Genomic DNA, 6,314 nt, shown 5'->3' with positions numbered 1-6,314 from the left:
TTACAAATGAAAATTCGTCTTAATTTAAAAATATATATATTTTGACCAAAAAAACAAATAAATAAATAAATAAATAAATAAATAAGAAATATATATATATATATATATATATATATATATATACACTCTAAAAAAAAATTCCGTAAAAAAACGGTAAAATGTACTGGCAGCTCATTACACAAATATTTTACCGTAAATTAAAAACGGAAAACTTCTGTTAATTGACAGTGTGTCCACATTAAAAAACTACAAAATATCAGTTTTTGACGGTTAAACTACTGTAAAATAATGAAACATTTTATAGTAATTTAAGGGTTTTCTATATAAAAAAACGGTTATTTTCTGTGTTTTTAAGGGTATACCAACAGTAAAAAAGCGGAAATAATTTGTGTTTTAATAGTATACCTATTGTAAAAAAACAGACAGATTCTGTGTTTTAATAGTATACCTACTGTAAAAAAACAGACAGATTCTGTGTTTTAATAGTATACCTACTGTAAAAAAACAGACAGATTCTGTGTTTTAATAGTATACCTACTGTAAAAAAACAGACAGATTCTGTGTTTTAATAGTATACCTACTGTAAAAAAACAGACAGATTCTGTGTTTTAATAGTATACCTACTGTAAAAAAACAGACAGATTCTGTGTTTTAATAGTATACCTACTGTAAAAAGAGGACTTTTTTGTTTTTTAATAGTATATATATACACAGTGAAAAAATGAACAGATTCTTTGTTTTAATGGGATACCTACTGTAAAAAAAATTATTATTTTACTAATTTAATGCTCTTCAAGCAGCATAGAAATGGCAGTTGGTAAGGATAAACATATACATATGGGAAATACACTATTAATGGTTTACCATAGTAAAAAAAAACATTTATTCTATACTGTATGTGTAAAGAAGCAGTAAATAGTTTGTTAACTGTGAACTTACAATTAGTACAAAAACAACTTTGCAATTAAAACAGATTCTTTAATGAATACAAATCATTTGAATTCCAAATAGCTAGTTATACACACAATAATACATATTGACATGTGAATCACACAGTGAGAGGTCTTGGCAAATAATCTCATAGCAAATTAGTTTTAAATGTTAGCTTTAAGATAATTGAGGACAAGTGGGCAAATTACAAGTACTTTACATTAAGAAACCAGGTTAAACTGCAAGATGGCAGGAAACAGACGATACAACTGGGTCTTCTTCCGCTCCAATACTGATACTTCAATGGCTGTAAAAAAAAAAAAAAAACATTACTAATGACATTTCACTTACAACTGGGGTGATTCCTTGCATGTCAATAGTTTACACAAATGGAAGTTTTATCATCATCTTCTTGTCTCACTCTTGTAATTTCAAGCCTGTCTGACTGACATACTTCCACAGAACAAAGTAGGAGAAATAGGAGCAGCATTCTTTAAAATATGATATTTTGTGTTTTGCAGAAGAAACAAAGTCATACAGGTTTAAAATTTCAAGAGTGAGTAAATTATGAATTATCAATTATTCAGTTTTGGGTGAGAAATCACTTTAAGATTTTTCAAAATAAAGTGTAGGTACTTTTGACAATATTCGGAACAATAATGCAAGAGAGAAACAGTAATATAAACAAACTATGCTGGTAACACTATAATAACTACAGGCTATGATTAATTTATGAAGCATTAGCAAATAGTGAATTCATTATCTGTTAAGCATTGACTCTAAATTAATAGATGTTAGCAGTCGGTTATAAATACAGCTGCAAAATTTGCTACAGCTACAGTTTAATAATTGTGTTATCAAACTTTAATGATTGATTTTACAATACTATATATATATATATATATATATATATATAAATAATATTATATTTAATATTGCATTATTTACAAAACTTCTTCCAGTTGTGGCCTAATCTGTGAGGATTATTTATGATTTATAAATCCTTATAAACGACAGTTAAAGGCTCAGTATCAAATGAACATTCTTATCTAAACAGTCTTATCTAAAAAATGTAATTACTGTAAATATGAAACCTTGCTGAATAGCTGGAGTGCCAAAATATAACATAAAACTGGATAAAACAACACTAAAATAATTTAATGATATTACGATGCAACATTTCAGTGTTATTTAGCTATGTTTAAACTACAGTAATTTTATTTTAGATAAGATTTATTTTTCATTTAATACAATAAAATGAATTTCATTTTTAGAATATAACTGAATCTTTAATTGTGATTTATAAGGGGATTTACAAAGCATAAACAATCCTCACTTTAGGCTACAAAACTGGATGAAGTTAACAAAAGCACTTATTAAAATAAATATTGTATATACTTTATATACTTATTTTTTGTACTTTATTTACAAATATAACTATTACAATTCATTCATGTATTTTCCTTCAGCTTAGTGTGTACTCACACTATGTATAGTTGCCTTAAACCAGGCCGAAGCACTCTTGTCTTCCCTCCCGTCTCCCCTGACGTCCCACACTCACATTGCATTCGAGCCTGAGCACTCTTACATCATTTGCCTTACATCAAATGACTGCATCATTTGGGATGCAGTAACACGCTGTCAAATATTTTAGATCAGCCACTTTTGATGTTAATAAACAATCATAAATTCCTTGTGCTGCAGGAATAGGAGGTTTGCTAAAGGCGCAGCTGTGGTGCAGTAAGGGGTTTTCGTTCATTGAACAGTAATAGTGATTAATTTATCCAAATCAAAGTCCCTTGCAAACTGTCATAGATTAAAGACACAAACCCCTCACTGCACAACAGCTGCACCTTTAGCAAACCTCCTAGTACCTGCAGCACGTTGACTTTGATTGTTTATGAGCGTCAAAAGTGGCTGATCTGTTCGGCGAAATATTTGACTGCGTGTCACTGCATATTGAACAACTAAAACGATATAACAATATAAAGAAATCTCCACTGTGCTGAGTGAGAGCACTTGTTAAACTGAACAGTGCATTATTGATGATGTAAGCATGCTCAGGCTCGAATGAAATGTGAGTGCAGGTCGGTGGGGAGACAAGCACGCTTCCAGTTTCAAGGCAACTGTGCATAGCATGAGTACGCCCTTGAAAACACCCATACACACTTATTTACAAACACACTCATACACTACAGCCAATTTAGTTAATCAATTTCCCTATAGCTTATGTCTTTGGACTGTGGGGGAAACCTAAGCACCCGGAGCTCTACTTGCTGTGAGGCAACAGTGCTAGCCACTGTGCTGCCCAACTATTACTATATGCCTGAATAATAAGATATATAAATGTTAGTTTGAATAGTTTATTAACCATTTACTTACACATTCTGAATGATTAGAAAAAAAATACACCAACTATTCTTAAATCACTGGTTTGTAAATAATGCTATACTAAATTTAGTAATGAAAAATTAATCATTAACAAAATATAAAAACAAAATCATTAAGCACATTATAGATGTGCTTATAAGTCAAGATTACAGCATTTGCAGCTGTAGTTATAAACTGTATACTAAGGTCTATTAATGTAGAGTTAATGCTTAACAGAACTTTTTGCTAATGCTTAATAAATTAATCAATAGTGTTTAGTTATTATAAAGTATTACTGGTGTGCTTAATTACATTTAAATCTTCCAAGGATTCTGAAAGTCTTTCTGGTCTGACAGGAATCGAAGGAGTTTAGATGGTATGTTTCTGCTTGGTGCTCTTTTTTCTGCTTTGGACCTACATTCTGGATAGTTACTCAGCATGCTCCTGTTGTAAATACAACAAACATGTATCAACTTACTTGTCTTATAAAAATGAAATAAACTTAAAAATGTAAAAACAGACCTTCATATAAACTCCAGAGTCAGGGCTGCTTCCTTAGGCTACATAATGTTTAGCACATAAGAGACTAAACATGTAGCTCACCACAATTAGGGGACAGCCCAATGATCTTGTTATTGTGACTGTGGACTCTTCTTCTGAAAAAAAGAAAAGTGAGTTGTGTGTTGGGTCTGGTACACGTCCACATGGAAAGAACCTATATAAACATATGGTTTAATATAGGTTTTGATTTAGGTTTTTGAAATATGTGACAAATATAAAATTGGCTGTTTTCCTATATTACATGTACATATATGGGTACATATATGCACACCTACATGTTAAATTATTAATATTATAAATAATATTATAAATATTATAATTATTATGTAAAATTATTTAAATACATGTCTGCTACATAATTTAAAAGAAATTAAAATATATATATTTACTTAATCAAATATTACAAGAAATAATTATAGTGCAAGAACAAAAATAAGGCAAAAAAAAAAAAACAATAAAGGAAAGAAAACAAAATAAAAAAAAAAATGACAAACCATTTTGTTTTACATTTCTTTCTTTTCCACTATCTTTATACAAGAAAGAATTGACCTTGAAAATGTTACAGGAAAACGTGTAGACATCATAGCTTTCCATCTCCTCTCACTTATTTGCCATAGTTAAATTCCATAACATGCCAATAACATGTGATACAAAAGTCAAGTGGCACATACATAAGTTTTTCGCATTTTTTAAGTTAGTTCTTACCCAGAGAGCAAACCTACGTTAAATTAACATTGAATAAATGTTAAAACATCAATCAAACTATCATTGAAACAACGTTAAAAAGTCACCACTGATTTTTAGGCAGTTTTCCACCCTGAAATAATGGTAATTCTATGATGATAAATAGACAAAACTGTCCCAAAATCAGCATTTATTCAACCAAAATTAAATCTTTTTTTTTTTTTTACAATGAACCCAACATTAAATAAAATGTTAAATCAACCACACTATCATACAATTAATGTTGAAATTTAAATTAGATTTTTAGCCAGTTTTGCATCCTGAAATAATGTTATTACAATGACGCTAAATAGATTAAACGGTCACAAAATTAGCATGAAGGCCTGGCTCACCATCAAGATGCCCACATTGAAATTGTCTCTCTCATCATCAGGTGGCTAAGACAGAAAAGAAAAGAGATTCAGCAGTGGACCAGTTATTTCCTTATCACTTTAAGCAGACATTACCAAAATAAAGAACTTGTAACATTTCAAATGATGCAAAAATAAATAATAATAATAAATAACTGCTTGGTTTATTTAACAGATTACAGTAGCAGCTTAAAAAACCCAGATAAAACACCCACATCAACCCAGTACTTTTTAGTTTGAATACATGTTAACAAAATTCTAAATTACTGAAGCAAAATGTGTTCATGTAAACACTTAGTAAAAATATAGGTACAAGAAATTGGTTTTGCCAAATAATAAAAATAAAAGCATCAATATAAACAAAAAAAACCCTGACCATTTTACCTCTTAAGCTTGAAAGTTTACTGTCATCCCCTGTACTAAGTACAGATGGTCCAGCACAACTGCCCGAGTTCTGAAAGAGCAAACACATTCTTGGTAAAATAACAATAGATGCAATGCTAAATATAAATCATTTTTTATTTTAATTTTTTGTATTATTTATAAAAATGCAGTACTGACCAGTCAGCATCAATTTTTACACCAACACACCTACAACAAAAATAACACTCATTCAGTTTGAAACATGCAACGTAGTCTACTTTTATACTTTACATACTTTGTGAATAATAAAAAAATGAAAACATTTAAAACCCCAGCTGTATTTTATTTCATTTGTCTATATCAATTAAAATTTAGTTTGGATTGAACGTAAGATTTAATATTTTTATTTAGATTGCTGTGAAAATGTACCTGTACCTTGTACTTATAACCAAAATTGCAGAACCTGGAAGTCAACAAAGCAAAATATCAGTGAACCTTATATGTACAAAACACTTAAAACCAAACAGAAAAAACGCTGAACATTTTACCTCTTAAACTTCAAAGTTTACCGTCATCTCCTGTATAAGGTACAGAGGGTCCAACACAACTGCATGAGTTCTGAAAGAGCAAACACATTCTTGGTAAAATTACAATAGATGCAATGCTAAATATAAATCATTGTTTATTTTTTTGGTTAAAAAATGCAGTACTGACCAGTCAGCATCACTTTTTACACCAACACACCTACAACAAAAATAACACTCATTCAGTTTGAAACATGCAGCAGGTAGTCTACTTTTAAACTTTAAACTTTGTAAATAACAAAAAAATGAAAACATTTAAAATCCCAGGTGTATTTTATTTAATTTGTCCATTTTAATTTAAATTCAGTTTGGATTGAATGTAAGATTTAAGATTTTAATTTAGATTGCTGTGAAAATGTACCTGTACCATGTACTTATAACCAAAATGACAACATAAACATAAAGCAAATCT

General features: G+C 29.7%; 1 long non-coding RNA gene across 2 annotated transcripts; it reads right to left on the bottom strand.

Moving 5' to 3' along the window:
* Positions 1 to 957: 957 nt before the first annotated feature.
* LOC101885479 (uncharacterized) lies at positions 958 to 6,064 on the bottom strand. Of its 2 annotated transcripts, XR_015493120.1 has the most exons (9): positions 6,033 to 6,064; positions 5,867 to 5,936; positions 5,754 to 5,781; positions 5,517 to 5,546; positions 5,340 to 5,409; positions 4,938 to 4,982; positions 3,823 to 3,956; positions 3,613 to 3,744; positions 958 to 1,237 (listed from the first exon to the last, which is right to left on the bottom strand). It is a non-coding gene; the product is annotated as an uncharacterized LOC101885479 (long non-coding RNA). The 2 variants fall into 2 exon arrangements; XR_015493119.1 differs by lacking the exons at positions 5,754 to 5,781; positions 5,867 to 5,936; positions 6,033 to 6,064 and having other exon boundaries at positions 5,517 to 5,650.
* Positions 6,065 to 6,314: the final 250 nt, after the last annotated feature.

The sequence above is a fragment of the Danio rerio genome, chromosome 6 (genome assembly GCF_052040795.2).
Source record: "Danio rerio strain M-AB ecotype USA chromosome 6, GRCz13ab, whole genome shotgun sequence".
Taxonomy (NCBI): Eukaryota; Metazoa; Chordata; class Actinopteri; order Cypriniformes; family Danionidae; genus Danio; species Danio rerio.
This window is presented reverse-complemented; position numbering and strand designations above follow the sequence as displayed.